The 17,937-nt window shown below is 41.5% G+C and overlaps 1 non-coding gene and 2 pseudogenes across 1 annotated transcript; all 3 read left to right on the forward strand.

Moving 5' to 3' along the window:
* Positions 1-1,568: 1,568 nt before the first annotated feature.
* On the forward strand, positions 1,569-5,851 carry LOC102836403 (annotated as a pseudogene).
* A 960-nt stretch (positions 5,852-6,811) lies between these two features.
* On the forward strand, positions 6,812-7,767 carry LOC102836785 (annotated as a pseudogene).
* Positions 7,768-14,848: 7,081 nt separating this feature from the next.
* Positions 14,849-14,922, forward strand: TRNAI-AAU. The gene has a single exon. It is a non-coding gene; the product is annotated as a tRNA-Ile (tRNA).
* The last annotated feature ends 3,015 nt before the right edge of the window (positions 14,923-17,937 follow it).

The raw sequence follows: 17,937 nt of genomic DNA on the forward strand, positions 1-17,937 counted from the left end.
TGTTACTATGCTTGACAGTGATGAATCATTTGTGGACAACAGGAAAGAGACACCAACTACTAGCAGTGTAACTAAGGATTTGGGGGCCCAGCATGTACCTATCACACCTTTTCCACCGTAGCATCAGACAGAAGTAGAATTGTTTCCTTTTTCTGGTGATATAAGAGTAACAGAGGAAACATCAATGATTATTTATACTTCTCCACAAACAGAAATGACGCAAGGAAGCAAAAGAATAGACACACAAAGGCCAGAAATCCGAGCAGATACTTATACCAAGGATGAAATACAAGCAAATAGCACCAAAGATCCATTTATTGGAAAAATCGAGGAAGAATTCTTCTCTGGGATAAAGATGTCTACAACATCCTCAGAGCAAATTCATCCTACAGGATCTTCTATAGAAATGACCAAATTTTTGGGGTCTCTAGCACTGTTGACAATGAAGCCAAGCATGCAGCCAACAGAAGAAAAAGATATGGAAGAAGAGTTAGTAACAACCGTAGTTGCATTAGAAACTGATGGTATTCCAGATACAACCAAGAATGGTGAAGGTATTACAACAGTACATTTGACACAAATGAAGAGGTGGTCACTGTATCAAACCGGCCCTGGGATGAAGATAATACTACATCAAAGCCTTCAGAGTATACAGATCATGAAGGTTATCCAAAGTTGTCTCCTGGCGTACTTACTACAGTAGGAGGAAATGGGAAGGCTGAAGAAATCCCAAGGCTAACTGATGATGAAGATGAATTTACTGTCATTGTAGATAGTACTTTAAAGGTGTGTGAGGAATACTTAACAAACCATGGAAAATTCACAGACATCAACCAACGAAATCAGTTAGGATCTCAGAAAAGTCAACTTTGAGAGACTCCACAACTGAAGAAAGAGTTCCACCTATCTCAAGAACTGAAGGACAAGTTAATTTTGCAACCACAGAAGGAAGTGCTCTGGACGAAGGAACAGAAATGGACATATCTAAACCAATGTCTAAGGCGTTCTGGTAGCGTGGTGGTTACGAATTGGGCTGTGAACCACAAGGTTAGCGGTTCAAAACTACCAGCTGTTCCACGGGAGAAAGATGAGGGTTTCTGCTCCCGTAAAGATTAGCAGCCTTGGAAACCCTGTACAGGGTCGCTGTGAGTCGGAACCGACTCCACAGCACATAACAACAACAACAACAGCAAAGCCAATGTCTACTGTTCCCCAATTTGCACATACTTCATATGTGGAAGGACTGGCATTTATTAACTACAGTAGCACTCAGCAGCCTATTTATGTAGACAATTCCCACACCATTCCTCTTTCCGTAATTCCTAAGAAAGAATGGGGAGTTTTGGTACCCTTTATTCCATCAGAAGGTGGAGTACTAGGCGAGCCTTCTCAAGACACATGTGTTACTAATGAGACTCACCTAGAAGCAACTATTTCTCCTGAAACCATAAGACCAACAACAGAACGTACATGGGGATCAACTCAGGAAGTTCCTTGAAAATAACAGAATGCAGAAGCAATTCTGGCAACTAGTTCTATAGCTGAAACACACAAGGAGGCTACACTGGATGAACAAGCCAGTGATGAGTCAGCATATCCAATCCCTGGAGACAGGTTCTGAGAGAGTTCCCATTTTAGAAACAACTTCAATTGGAAAAATTGAACACAGTATGTTGTATCCGGAGTCCTGGTATGGCGCTGTGGATTAATGTGCCAGACTGCAAAGCCGTTTGAACTGCAAGGTTGGCAGTTCACACTCACCAGCTGCTCCTTGGAAGCCCTATACAGGGTCGCTATGGGTCAGAACTGACATAATGACACTTAACAACAACAACAACATGTTTTATCCACCTGGTCCTATAACTGAGCACAAACTCAAAATGGTTGAAATGGTAACACTAATACCAAGTGTGGGGACAAAAGTAGCATTCATTAAACCCATAGGCCTGAACACAAAGATAAGAAAGAAAGTAGTCCAAGGGAATTTGAATCACCTTTGCATCTTTTCAGCACCTATGTTACCAAACTGATAGAAGAAACCACTACGGAGAAAAGAGCGAAAACATCTCCAGATTATCTTGATTTAAATTCAGAATTACTTGAAAAACCCAAGGTTACAGAACATTCAGAATTTTCAACAATGAAATATACAGTTTCAAGTGACATTACTACTACCTTTAGTTCAGTAGACAAATTTCACACAATTTCAACACCTATACCCTCTTCAACATCCACCTCCCATTGATAGGGAACCTGGGGAGGAAACAGCCAGTGACATGGTAATCATTGGAGAATCAACATCTCGTGTTCTTCCCACTACCTTGGATGATATTGTAGCGTAGGAAACACATTGAAATTGACAAAGTATTTCACAACTTCAAGTACTTCTGCACAGCCAACAAGACCATCCACTGTTGAAGGCAAAGAGGTCCTCAGACCTGAGGCAGTTTCTACTCCAGAACCCCCGCTGGAGACTAAATTCCACCCTGACATAAATGTTATTGACGTCAGAGAAAACAAGACAGGTACATCTTGGCTTTCTAGACATACCATTCAAAGCAATCAGCATTTTATCTTGAAAGTTACATTGGGGAAAGAAATCAATACATCAAATTCTGCTACTAGAAGATAACTGGAATGTGAGAAACAGGTATTTTAGCTTTATGTATTTGTACAGAAATTGGAAGAATATGTTAAACAATTTGGAAGAATGTTAAATATGGTTTTATTTGGAAAGTTATAAGAAGGCCTGCTTTGTCATCTAATATAACCAAATCATCACTGTTACATCACTTCAGAACATGCAGTACCAAGTGTTTTCATTTCAGTGTCTTTCCATGCATTACTACTAAAAGATAGCATTAGACGGTTAACATTCCATTGGTCTTTAACTGTTAACCTTAAGCACTTACAATGCAGACAGCTAAAAGGATACTGCATGTCCCTAAGCTCATAGAGTGACATCTCGACATTTGCTTTTGCTTTTCTCGTCCAGGATTTTGTTAATTTATTATACTCTTGTGAGAGGTAATAGGTGTTATAGTTTGAATGTTATTTTAATGAAAATTCAACACATTTTTACAGCTGTTATCTTATTTTGTTGTTTTATATGTTACTTAATGGGGCTTTATTTAGAAGAAATATAATCTAGTCTAGTTCTAGGCCTTGTGATCACTTCAGAGTGTCAAATAGCGGTTGGCTGCCTTAACATTACATTTCTTTTCTACCAAGTAGGCTACAGTGTTTATTTTTGTGATTTAATTGTTTTATCTCTAGGAGTATTTGTGATGCCTATTCTCAAGTATTTTAGGTTTCTGCCAGAATTCTTAGAAGCTGTTTCTTTGCACTGATTCACATTTGCAATTCTTGTTACCAAATATGACATATTCCCTCCCAAAGTGAAACTACACCCTCTTTTTATTTTGATAAGCTCAGTTGAGAATGCAGAACATACACAGTTGAATTGATTCCCGTTTGTTTATCTGGTTTTAATTTAGAAGTTAAGATCATCAAATTGTGTAAATTGCTGTATTCTAGTTTAATATGAGAATTAAATAAATTAATATTCTTTTTTAAAAAAAGAAAAGAAAGAAGGAAATCAAACAATGTATTGCATTAGGCAAATCTGCTGCACAAGACCTCTTTATGATATTTGAGGATAAAGGTGCACTTGATTCAAGCCAGCCATGGACTTTTCAATCCTCTCATATGCATGTGAACGTTGGGCAATTAATAATGAAGACCATAGAAGAATTGATGCATTTCGATTATGGTGTTGGAGAAGAATATCAAAAGTACCACGAACTGCCAAGAGAACAAGCAAATCTGTGTTGGAAGAAGTACAGCCAGAGTGCTCCTTAGAAGTCAACATGGCCACACTTCATCTCTCATACTTAGGACGTTCTCAGGAGAGACAAGTTCCTGGAAAAGGGCATCGTGCTTGGTACAGTGAAAGGTCAGTGAAAAAGAGGGAACCTCCAAGGAGATGGTTTGACACAGGGACACCAACAATGGGCTCAAACATAACAATAGTTGTGAGGTCGTTCTGTAATGCACTGGGTGACTATGAGTTAGAACTGCCCGGATGGCACCTAACAACAACAACAATGACTCAGAGGAGAGCTGCCACATAGAGTTTCTAAGGCTGTAATTTTTACAGAATCCTTACAAGTAAAGATGGGAGACTTCATCACTCATACTTTGGACATGTCAGGAAGGACCAGTCCCTGAAGTAGGACATCATGCTTAGTAAAGTGTCAGAGAAGAAGAGGAAGAGCCTCAGTGAGCTGGAATGACACAGTGGGACCCAACATGACAATGATTGTGAGGACGATGTAGGACCAGGCAGTGTTTTATTCTGTAGTGCACAGGGTCGCTATGAGTTCTAACTGACTGGAATGCACCTGAGAACAAGAAAATCCTTGAGAAAGCATACTGCCACAGCATTCTCCCTTGGAATTGCTGGTGGGTTGGAACTGTCAACCTTTTGGTTAGCAGCCAAGAGTTTAACTGCTGTGCCCTCAAGGCTCCTTCAGCTGGGTACCTTAGAGTTCAGGTTTAACACTGTGTGAACACTACCTCATTATATCCACTTGAGCTTTTTAGTCGTTCTAAAACGGTTCCTCAGACAGTTCATCCTATAGCATCAGCTCATCCCTAATTTTACAATGTCAATGGATTCAGCCACGAGACTATGTTTAGCAGGGAGCCTCGGGGTTTGTTCTTGCTACCTTCTGCTGAACATCTTAATTAATCCTCAAACAAGGAAATAACAGTTGCGGGGGTGGGCAGAAAATGAGGGATGACAGCCGTTTCAAATGCGTTAGCACTGGTGAGGAGGGTAAAATACAACTCTATCTAGAGCTACTGGAAATTAGATTCATTTTAGAAAAGAATAGATTATCAGTGGAAACTAACCTTTAGCTGTGGACGTGAAATAGGAGGGGTGAGGGGATTGCTGGCAATTCAAATGGACACAAAGACATGCAATTAACCAAAAGGAGTCCTGATGTTGCGCTGCGGTTGAATGCACTGGACTGCAAAGTTGGTTTGAACATCAGGGTTGGCTGTTGAAGGTCGTCAAGCGGCTCCTCAGAAACCTTATACAGGGTCGCTTTGGGTCAGAACTGACACTTAACAACAGCGAGACCATGGTCGAGAGTGTAGACGCCAAAAACATCAACTTCAGACTAGAGAGAGAGAAGCCTGCTGGTCTCTGAGGAAAAAGGCACTTGGAATAATTTCATTGTTTGTTTTTGAAGTGAAAGGAGCCCATGTCTGTCTAGTTGGTTCTGACTCACATAGTCCCACTAGGACAGAGTAGAACTGTCCCTTAGGGTTTCCAAGGCTGTCAAGTTTATGGAAGCAAACTGCTTCCTCCCACCCAAGTGGCTGCTGGGTTTGAACTGACAACCTTTTGGTTAGAAGCTGAGTGCTTAGGCAGTAAACCATCAGGGCTCCTTACTGTAAGTAAGATTCCCCCTCCCCTTGCAAAAAAACTTTCTTATAAAAAAGAGAGCTGAAAGATTTATAACTCAGTTCTTAAAGTATTAGGGTTAGGGATGGCTCTAGTTAAGTGACAGAACCAATGTCTTGTCATTTCTGTGAGGTAGGAATAACAATGCTCACATCACCAGGTCGTGCCAGCTAAACCAGCTGCCATCAAGTCAATTTTAACTCCTAGTGACGGCACGTGTGGCAAGGTAGAACTGTGCTCATCAGTTTTCAATGGCTACTTTTGGGGAAGTAAATCTCCAGGCCTCTCTTTCAAGGTGTCCTGGGTGGACTTGATCTTCTAACTTTTCTGTTAGGAGTAGAGCGCATTAGCTGCATCACGCCACGGCTTCTTTAAAGGTCCTTGTTGTTACATGCCGTTGAGTTGGTTCCAACTCCTAGAGATCCTGTATAGGGTTTCCGCGGAGCAGCTGATGGGTTTGAATCGCCAACCTTTTGGTTAGCAGCCCAGTGCTTATCCGGAACCGCATCAGAACTCTGAAGGACCTCAGTTAAGATTAAGTGAGAAATTGTGAAGCATTGTTTAATGCTGGTTGATTTTTGCCCAGAGCTTGGCATAGAACAAGTGCTTGATAAATATTTGTCGAATAACCCAGGAAGCCTTCCTGCCATCTCATGTAGTTGATATCCAATGATGATTAAGGATTAATCTTGGTTATTGTAAGTGGTTACCTAGTTTGGCAATCCCATGGATTGAGGACAAGTCAAAAAGCATTGCTTTAGAGTCAGATACCTATGTTAAACGAAACTATCAAAATGTGAAGCGATTGTTTCTCAACATACCCTGCTTCTAGGTCTATACACTTCAGAAGGTGCTGTTTCCAGCTTTCTAATCCTTCCTTTCCACTCATCTGTTAGTTTGCTGAGCTATGGTGGCTCGTGTGTTGCTATGATGCTGGAAGCTATGACACTGGTATTTTAAATCCCAGCTGTGTCACCCATGGTGAATGGGTTTCAGCAAAGCTTCCAGAATAAGGGAGACTATGAAAAAGAGATGGACTATTTCTGAAAGGTTAGCCACTGAAAACCTTACGAACAACACTGGAACCTTGTCTGATTTGATGCCAGACGATAAGGCCCTCGGGTTGGAAATCACTCAGAATACGACTGGGAAGAGCTGTCTTCACAAGGTAGAGTTGGCCTTCATGATGTGAATGGAGCAAAGTTTGAGGCAACATTCATTTTCTGATGGGGCACACCTGAAAATACGGAGAAACAGCTGCAAACATCCATCAATAATTAGAAAGCGGAATATACAAAACTGGAGAAGAATTGAAGCGTTTGAATTATGGTGTTGATGTGTAATAGGGGTGCATGTGAGGTCATCGCGTGGACAAGTGGGCAGGGTAGGGCAGAACCTGAGCCAAGTTCTAGCACTAGACATGGTTCAACGAGCGCCGACAACTTAAATCAACATGACATGCTGGCTTGGATCAATGAGTCTCTGCAGTTGAACCTGACAAAGATCCAACAGTTGTGCTCAGGGTCTGCTTACTGTCAGTTTGTGGATATGTGGATATGCCACTCCCTGATTCATTGCCTTGAAGAAAGTGTCCAAGCTAAGCTAGAACATGAATTTATACAGAACTTCACAATTCTACAAGCAGGTTTTAAGAGAAAGGGTATTTGACAAAATAATTCTGGTGGACAAATGAGTAAAAGAGAGATCTCAGGATAATTTTGAATTCATTCAGTGGGTCAAGAAGTTTTTCAATGCAAGCTATGATGAAAAAGATAATGACCTTGTAGCTTCCAGACAAGGTCAAGTAATGGCAGTGGCTCCTGCCCTTGTTGCTCCAGCTCTAAATAAACCCAAGAAACCTTCGGGCACTAGCAGTGCAGCTCCACAGAGGCCCATGTCAACACAGAGAACTACGGCAACTTCTAAGGCTGGCCCGGGGCTGGTGAGAAGGAATCCTGGTGTGGGCAATGGGGATGATGAAGCAGCCGAATTGATGCAGCAGGGCACGGTATTGAGGATTATCATCGAAGACCTGGAGAAGGAGAGAGATTTCTACTTTGGAAAGCCAAGGAACATTGAGTTGATTCTCCAAGAGACTGAGGTGGAAAATGACCCTGTAGTGCATAGGATGGTGCACATTCTCTACGCCTCAGATGAAGGCTTTGTGATACCTGAAGAAAGGGGGCCCACAGGAAGAACCAGAAGAGGATCAGCAGCCTGCACCAGCAGAGCACCATCTGAATCTATTACTCCAAATCATGTGCGTAACTGTAACATATCCCCTTTTATGATTCTTAGAGGAACCACCGGTTTCTTTTCAGCACAGGCAAAAAGTGCCTCTTTCGTAAGCTGCGCTTTGCAAAAAGCCTCACTCTTTGTTCCATGAGTTTGAGTTGGGAACAGTGACAGGTGGGTGGTGGTTAACCCTTGATAGAGAAGAATTAAACGGCAGATAGAGGATGGGCTGGCTGTGTGGAGGAGTTGCAGAAGCAACGTGGACTCTTTTTGGAGACCTAGAGAAATAAAGGCCTTCGGCCAAGCTCACCACACCTGATGGTAATCACTTTTGGCTCAGGCCCAACCCAGCGACTTCCAGCTCCCTGCTTCCCCTTCGGCTTTCTGGTGACATGTCATCTGTGACATGTACAAAAGAAACAAAGAAACTTTGCAATCAGTGCTTTAAGGAAGGACGTTTTGGTAATGTCCCTGGAACCGATTGCTTTGTTGTAGCAAATTAGAAGCAACATCTGAAAAAGCCTTCTGTCTATTTGTCTTTCGTATCATTTAACAGGTTACTTGACTCAGGACATATTATACAATAAACTATTTCACTCTTTCTTTCCTTTTCCCAACCCTCACCTTCACCCCCCCAAAAAAAAACATGCCTGGCAGGATTTCAACTTTAATATTCTAAGTATCTCATTTTCTTCTTTGTGTGCACAGAGCTCTGGGAGACATTTTTTTCAATGTAAAAAAGATAGTTGGAGGACAATTCAGAGAAGTTATTCAAGAGGTAGACAAAAGACATGTAGACGTAGACCACAGAAAAGAGATAACAATGAATCAACTCAGAAGTTCTGACTTCTGAAGAAGAACGTTCCAGAAAAAGCAAACAGAGTATGGAGTGAAAAAGATTATCAGAAATGGCCACAATGCAAGTGTGTATTTCCAACAGGAGAAAGCTCAGAGTACTCAGCACCGTGAATTTAACAGTCATTTAACAAATAAGAAGGAGCCCTGGTAGTGTTGTTTAAGCACTGGACTGCTAACTTCAAGTTCAGCAGTTCGAATCCACCAGCTACTCTTTGGGAGAAAGATGACATTTTCTGGAAACACTACACAGGGTTGTTTTGTGTCAGAATCAACCTTAAACCAAAAACATCCCCCAAAACCTTCTTACAACCAAGCAATGTTGTTGTGAAGTGCTATTGAGTCAGTTTCAACTCATAGCAGTTTCCGAGGAGCAGCTGGTGAGCTTGAACCACCAACCATGAAGTTCAAATGACTTTGCAGTCTGGCTCATTAACCCACAACCAAACAATAGTTTAGTTTAACTGGTAAAGAATGTCCACCTTGAGAGCATTATATGCCTTTGTGTGTGTGTGTGTGTGAACTGTTTACATGGAAGAACAATGGCTTTACACCATTGTTTCATTGCAATGATTACAATCTCCTCTCTGCATTCAACAGTATTTGCTTTTATTCCCTCTGTTTTTGGGGGAGGTGGGGGGCATACACAAAAACACTCAGGAATATATAGTAATTTAAACAACCAAAGGGCACATTCTGCAAGCCTGCCTCCTGGCCTCCAGCTCTCAGTCCCTCTCTTTCCATGAGTCTAAGGTCCTCAGTTGCTCCCTTTCTTCATGTCCCCATCTCTGCCTCCATCTCTGGTGTCACTGCTTCTCTGGATAGGGTCCTGCATTCCGCCTGTGCTCTTCTCCCTTGATGGTCCTAGTGTCCTCTGTTTCTGGATTATAAAATTAACTGCTTCCCCATTTTTGTTAAAAACTTGTAACTTTACAGTTGTGACAGTCGCGATTAGTCATGATAACAATTACTATTGAATTCTGAGAATCTTACCCCCATCTCTTTTCACCAGACCCGTCTAGACAAGATGAAAACTATTCAGTGGAGACCCTGTCTTCCCCGTCACACTCTTAAACTAAACTCCCTCTTGAAAACTTGTAAACCAGTCACTTTGTGCCTTTATTGCCCCCTTGCTTTAGGTAGCCAATGTCTAGGTTGCTTTAAGCTCTTTTAAGAACTATCCATATGAGATCAAACTGACAATTGTTGATGTTGTTGTTAAGTGCCTTGGAGTCAGTTCCAACTCATCGCAGCCCTGTACAGCCTTTCCAAGAAACGGCTGGTGAATTTGAACTGCCAGCCTTGAAGTTCAAACCGACCTTGCGGTCCACGCATTAACCCATAGCACCACACCAGGACTCCATAAACTGGCTATAGCAACTCAAAAGTTTAGCTAGGAAATGTTGGGGGCAGGAAATTTCTGTTAATAGGGGAAGAACAATTTGGAAAAAGAGAGTAAGAATGTTTGTACAACAGGAGGGATGGAATCAGTGTCCCTGAATTGTACATGTAGAAATCATTGAATTGATATATGTTCCACTGTGTATAATCTCAGAACAAAAAATAAATTATATTTTAGAAAATAATGTTATTGTTTGTACACTGTGTGGCTCAGTTAAGGACAATATTTATGTGGTCATTCCAGGCTTACTGGTCAGATATGGACTGGTGGAACTCCGAGACTATGGCCTTTGGTCACCCTTCAGGTCTGGAACTGAACTCACCTTTGTGGATCAACTTTCATCCAAACAACAGATAGGTATATGGTGGGGACAACAACACTAGTAAGGTAAGCACATTATAGAATGGTTAACTATTTAAGGTCAAATGTGTAGTGTTTAACCAAGGACAAAGTTCCAAGGGTGGGGCAAGAAGGAGGAATGGAAACAAGAAATAGGGAGGAAGCGGGATAAACAATGTAACATTGAGGAGATTCCATTCAGAGATGAAACCCAGTGTGTGATTTGTCGGATATGAAACTGATGATCTGCTCTGTAAACCTTCACTCAGTTCACAATACAAAGCTTTTTAAAAACAGGAAAAAATATTTATAGTCATTGCAATATTGTTGTTGTTTTTGTTAAGTGCCGTCAAGTCAATTCTGACCAATAGTGACCCTGTATAGGGTTTCTGAGGAGTGGCTAGTGAGCCTGAACTACTGGTCTTGCAGGTCAAACCGATTTTGCAGTCCAACACATGAACCCACAGCACTACACCACGATTCCCGTTACAATATAAGATGTTGTGTTGTTGTTGTGAAGTGCCATCAAGTCGGTTCCAACTCATAGTGACCCTGTATGGGTTTCTGAGGAGCAGCTGGTGGGTTTGAACCACCAACCTTGTGGTTTACAGTCCAGTGCTAATCCTACAGTGCCATACCAGGAGTCTAAATATAAGATGTAAGCACTGAATATTTACTTAACTAAAACTTGGTAGTATGATTTGGGGATGATGGTGGAGGGAAGTGTATGTGTTGGAAATATATAAATAGAAGAGCAACATCCTCCTTTGATATAAAATGATGTCAGTGGCTAATGTCTAAACTGAAAAAAAATGAAGAAATAGCAGGATAGACATACTTAAACACGCTGTTGTTGTGAAGTGCTGTTGAGTTGGTTTCAACTCATAGCAACCCTATATAGGGTTTCCCAGGAATGACTGGTGGGTTTGAACCATCAACGTTGAGATTAGCAGTCCAGTGCTTATCCTACACCACCACACATATATGGGAGTAAGAAAGAAGAAGAAGAAGAGAAGCTGCTTTGAAAGTTCCAAGTGGTTGCTTCTGGGAAGTTATATTTGGCAATGAGGAGGGAATTGCACAAAGAAGAGGTGTCGTTAAGTGCCGTCGAGTTGATTCCGACCCATAGCAACCCTGTATAGGGTTTCCAAGGAGCAGCTGGTGAGCTTGAACCACCGACTTTGCAGTTCAAATGACTTTGCAGTCTTACGCATTAGCCCACAGCGCCACCCCAGGACTCTAGAGAACGGGTAGAGAACCTATTTTCTTCCAAAATTTATAACATAATTTTCAAGTCATACAAAATTATCAATTTAAAAATTAGCCTGCTGTATTTGGTCACCACCACCACCATATTTGGTCAAACATTTAATTAACTGCCCCCTGATGTGATGACTGGAACTGCAGTTGCCTTGGCAGGGTCAAACCAAATAATTTCCAGGACCTTATTGGACTTTTGGTGTGGTGCTATAGGATCAGCACTGTACTGCGAACCACAAGGTCAATGGTTCCACTCTACCAGCTGCTTCTTGGAAACCCTGTACAGGATTGCTATGAGCTGGAATCAACTCTATGGCACTTAACAACAACAATATATGGCCCACAGATGCACGTTCCCCACTGTTGGTATAGAAGAATACGGTCTTATAAACCCTATCTATTATTTGACTTTTTACTCTCCAAAGTACAAAAAATTAATTGTTCATGAAGAAAATGGCAAAGGAAAACAGTTTGCCTCATTTATTGTCTGAAGAGCTCAAGAAAATCAGATCTATAAAAATTATGACTAGTTAGTGGAGTTTATTTTACTGTAATTTCTAACTGAGTGGTAATTGTCTAGAAGAATTTCGTTTGTGACAATCACAAGTTACAACTGTAATCATGTCATCGTCCAACCTTTAGGCCCTTGGCCTGTTCTATTACCCAATTGGAATAAAGTGGACACTGGGGTGCCAGAGAAACAGAGAGGGGTTTTGTTTGTGCAGAAAAGGAGCAAAAAGAATTCTTGTGAACAAAATATTGCAGGGGATCCTAGAATCGGGAGCACCTAGGTCTTTTGTACGTTTAGATTTCCAGGATTCTTTATTTTTCTCACACCTCTCCACCTCCTAACCTATCTCTGTTCATAAATGTAAATCTAGCTGTCTAGTCATGTTCTGCCAAGATTCTTTCGATACACTGATCACTTCTAAAGTGGATTTGGGCAGGCTGGTGAGTTAGGAAATGTGTTCCTTTCCAGAGATTCTTGGGTCTAGGGACATTTGGAAGACAGGGATATGGCATACGCATGCTTTGAGATCTAGCTCAAGCTGGAGGGACCCTGAAGAGCCTTGTGATGGAATTGCAGTAACAGGCTGCTGGGCTGAAAAACTCAGAAAATAGAAGGGTGTAGCCGAGCAACTTCTAAGAAGCGAGTAATAAATAGCAAAAGGGATATTGGCCTGAGGATTTCAGTCAGAGAGTAAATGAAAGTGTATAGTTTTTGTTTTCATACCAAAGATCCCGATTGATAAACTGAATGACACATTTGAAAGTAGTTCCTGGGGTCTTAAAAGCTCATGAGGGAGTGTCTAAGGTGCAGCTATTGGTGTCTATGTGCAGAAGAAAGAAGAGTGATAAGAATTGAAGCTTGGAATCAATTAGCCCACCAGACCAATGGAACATGTGACCATCAGTCTGCACGACTTTGAGACAAGAACTAGATGGTGCAAGATACCAACTGCTCTGAAAAGGATCATATTAGAAGGTCCTGGAGAGAGCAGCAGAAAATGAGGAACAAAACTCAAAATATTAAACAAACAAACAAAACTGGGTTTAGTGGGCAGAAAGTGATTGGAGGAATCTGAGACTATGGCCCTCAACCACCCTTCAGGTCTGGAAAGGAAGTCACCGTTGTGGTCCAATTTTCACCAAAGCAATAGATAGGTGTATAGAGGGGACAACAACTCTAGTAAGGTATGCTAACTATGAATGACGAAACAGTCATTCAAAATCAAAGGGGCAACATTTACCTAAGTTGAGAAGGGATGGGAAGGTGGGTGGAATGTAAATAGGAACCACAGAGAGGAAACGCAGTAACTGTTGTTGCACGGAGAGGCCTGCAATCATTGAAATGAAACAAAGTCTATGATTTGTTGAATGTGAAACTGATGATCTTGTCTGTAAACACCTTCAGGGAATTCACAATGAAGTTGTTTTTTTTTTACTTAAAGTGACATATTTTGTAAGTTAGGTCTAAAGAAAAACTGACTATTGATTAAAAACCCAATGTAGCTGCATGTACAAAAACCCCTCCTCAGACGTTTAAAAATCAAATGATAAAATTCTGAGCCATTTCATTCTGAAAATGTGCAAATTTTTTCAAACTCAAAGGATGAACTCAAAGCGTTTGTCTTGGAAGAATTGTGAGATGAGGTGAAAGGTGCCTCTGTTTAAAGCCCTGCTTAGCCAAGCCTCTACACCCAACAAACTCTTTCTTGGGGTAAGATGTTCAGGCCCAGAGGCTAAAGAGAGGGATGTTTTACAGCATCAGCACTAGACTACGTGGATCCCGGGGGCTCTCTAGCGTCCCTGCTCAGTCACTGCACCTTCGGTCGCTTGGACCTGGCCCTGGCCTGCCACTTCAGCTCCACCTCTAGAAAACCCGTGAACAAACTTGTCTTCTACCAGCAAGGTCAGAGAAGAGGAAACGTCATGACTACCATGGTCATATGACCAGAAGCGATGGTTCTGTTGCTCTGCCCAACTCTGCTCTTAGAAGCAACCTGGTACTTAGTTTATGTTCAATAAACAGACAGTGAGAGAATGAATCCTCAGGAAGTAATGGGAGATAAGTAAACAGCTTCGCAGTTACTGCTGGGAAGGGATGAGGGGGAGGGAAGAGAGAAAGAGGAAGGAAGGAAGGGAACCATAGCGTAGCCACTCAAATACAGTGGAATCACTTAAAGTAACATTCGCAATTACTTGGGGACATGCTTATGATAGACTGTTAAGTTAAAAATAAAAAATAATACTATTTTTTGCAAGATTGGTGTGGATCACAGATATCTAAATTTTACTACCTACCAGCAATCATTGTTAACTGAATGATGGGAAATTCGCTGTCTCTTTTTTCCTTTTCTCTGATTGTCTCTATTTTCTAAACTGGACTGCTAACCGGAGGGTCAAACTGCAAAGCCGGCAGTTCAAATCCATTAGCCGCTCCCTATACAGGGTCACTATGAGGCGGAACCCACTCGAGGACACTTATTAACAAAGCCTGTTGGTACACGATGTGGTGTCGACGCTGTTAAGGATTCTTTGAGATAAAAATGAGTTGGAACATTTGAAGTTTTACTCCCGAGCTAAAGCTCCCATCTGCAATTTATATTCTCATCACAAAAATTCCAGACCGATTACAGGAAGCCGCCCCATTCTCATCAAAGCACCCTGGGTCTCAGTTTCTGTATCCGGCCAATGGGAATGACAACAGGACGGCAACCAAACGTGGCGCGAAGCTCAGTAAACCTCGTAGGCACTGCGGCAGCACCCAAGCATCAAGTGGCCGGTTAGCTCAGTTGGTTAGAGCGTGGTGCTAATAACGCCAAGGTCGCGGGTTCGATCCCCGTACGGGCCACAGATCCGGACTTTTTCTTTTTTATCGCTATTTAAAAAAATACACCTTTTTAGGGCCGTGAGCATTTACAGTTCTAGACTTGGCTCTGAGGTTGTTCCAGGATGCGCACGCCAGTTTGCACCAAGACTCTTATCACCACGCCCGCAGCTTCCGGAAGGATCTTTTTTAGGATGCAACAGGGTTGAGAAGTAGTTTTAAGTCAGTACAACCCTCCTGACGTTTCTTCAGGGATTTCTGAGGGGCCACATCGGCCCCAATTTTTATTGGGTTTTTAGAGTTGGAAATTTGGGTCTGGAATTAATTAATTCTATAACTATTTATTGAGATCCCCTTGCTCCCATTCCATGGAAGGCACAGAATAGTAAATAAACCCCCACCCATAGTCCTGGTGTGGTGCTGTGGACTAATGCATCAGACTGCAAATTCATTTGAACTGCAACGTCGGTGGTTCAAGCTCACCAGCTGCTCCTTGGAAACCCTATACAGGGTTGCTATGGGTCGGAATCGACTCGACGGCACTTAACAACAAAATGTTTAAGGTCATATTTTGGCTCTTGTGGACTTGTTTTAATATTATTGAGCTTCAGTCTAGACTTGCATGTGAACAATTGATGGTTTGTTCCACAGTCTGCCTCTGGCTTTGTTTTGACTGATGATATGGAGCTTTTCCACCGTCTCTTTCCAAAGATATTGTTAATTTGATTTCTGTGTATTCCATCTGGTGAGGTCCATGTGTATAGTGGTCTTTTATGCTGTTTTAAAAAGGTATTTGCAATGGAAAAAATCATTGGTCTTGCAAAATTTTATCATGTGAACTCCAGCGTTGTTTCTATTACCAAAGCCGTATTTTCCAACGGAAGCCCTTTCTCTTTGTTTCCAACCTTAGTATTCCAATGGCAAGTAGTTATCAACACATCTTGATTGGATAGCTGATCAATTTCAGACTGAAGAAGTTGGTAAAATTCTTCAATTTCATCATCACTGGCTTTAGTGGGTGGTGCATAAATTTGAATAATAGTGGTATTAATTGGTCTTCCCAGTTTGTTGTTAAGTGCTGTAGAGTCAGTTTTAACTCACAGTAACCCTGTTTAGGGTTTCTGATGTGGAGCTAGTGAGCTTGAACTGCTGACTTATGGTTCAAACTGACTTTGCAGTCCAGTGCATAATTAACTCACAGTGCCAAACCAGGACTCCCTGTAGGTGTATGGATATTTTCCTATTACAGACAGCATGGTACTTCAAGACAGATCTTGATATATTCTTTTTGATGATGAATGTGACACCATTTCTCTTCAATTTTTTATTCCTGGCATAGTAAACCATGTAAATAGTCAGATTCAAAATGGCCTCTACTAGTCAATTTCAGCTAACTAATGCTTAGGATATTGATGTTTATGTGTTCCATTTAATTTTTGACAACTTCCAATTTTCCTAGATGCATACTTCATGCATTCCATGTTCTGATTATTAATGGATGTTTGCAGCTGTTTCTTCTCATTTTGAGCTGTGTCCCATCAGCAAATAAAGGTCCCAAAAGCTTTACTCCATTCCCATTGTCATGGGCAACTCTACTTTGAGGAGGCAACTCTTCCCCAATCGTGTGTTGAATGCCTTCCAACCTGAGGTGCTCATCTTCAGACACTATATCTGACAATATTCTGGTGCTCTTCATCATGTTTTAATATTCAATATTCTGGTGCTGACAGTGTTCCACTGCCATTCATAAGATTTCCAGTGACTAAATATTTAGAAGTAATTTGTCTTTCCTTCTTCCTAATCTTTATCTAGAAACTCAGCTGAAACCTGTCCACCGTCGGTGACCCTGTTGGTATTTAAAATACCTTTGGCTATAGCTTCAGCATCCCAGCCACATGCAAACTACCACAGTAGGATAAACTTGACAGACAAGTGCTGGTTCTTGGGCTTAGGGAACAGAGAAAACCTTTTTGAGGCCCGAGGATAGGAGAATGAGAAGGATTTTGTTTCAAAAGTTAAAAAAAAAAAAAGGATAGTGGAAATGGTTGCAGAACTTAAAGAATGCAGTCAGGTTAGTCACTGGATTGTACATGCAGACATTGTTGAGATAGTATGCATTTTGTCATGCGCATTTTCACCACAGTAAAAGAAAGGAGAAAAAACAAAACACAAACACAAACACAACGAGGTTATTGGGGTAGGCCTCGACTCATGACTGGCATTCTTAGAAAAAAAAAGAAAGCGGGGTACACAGGGAAAACCCCATGTAATTACCAGGCAGAGACTGGAGTGATGCATCTACAAGTCGAGCTATGTCTACTTGGACATATGGCAACCCCCAGGAGTTAGGAGGAAGGTATAGAATCAATTCTCCCTTGGAGCCTTTAGAGTGTACTCTCGGTCCCACCTTGATTTCAGGCTTTGGCATTAATAATGTGAGAGAATAAATAAAATCTATTGACTGGTTCCTTTGCTATTATAGACAAATTTATTTTAATAAATTTATACAATTTTATAAATCTGTAGCTTATATCATTATAAATGGAATCCTGGTGTGGCATATTATCCTGTGGGTTAATACGTTGGACTGCAAGGTCGTCTGAACTGCAACATCAGCGGTTCAAGCTCACCAGCCACTCCTTGGAAACCCTATACAGGGTAGCTATGGGTGGCAACCGACTGGTCGGCACTTAACAACAAAAACCATTATCATCATAAATGGGAGCATGGTGGCTCCATAGGATAAGCACTGGATTGTGAAACACAAGGTCAGTGGTTTGAGCCCATTAGCCTCTGAGCTGGAGAAAGATGAGGCTTTCTGTTCCCCCTAAGACATAAAAAGTCTCGGAAACCCTATACAGGGTCGTTTTTAGGCGGAACTGACTTGATGGCACTTAACAACAATCATAAATAAACACATTATATTTATTATTAGGAAGCTCTGGTAGCGTAGTGGTTACGAATCAGGCAGCAGTTCGAAACTACCAGCCGCTCTGCGGGAGAAACACGAGGCTTTCTTCTCCTGTAAAGATTTACAGC

The sequence above is a fragment of the Chrysochloris asiatica genome, unplaced genomic scaffold, assembly GCF_000296735.1.
Source record: "Chrysochloris asiatica unplaced genomic scaffold, ChrAsi1.0 scaffold00025, whole genome shotgun sequence".
NCBI lineage: Eukaryota > Metazoa > Chordata > Mammalia > Afrosoricida > Chrysochloridae > Chrysochloris > Chrysochloris asiatica.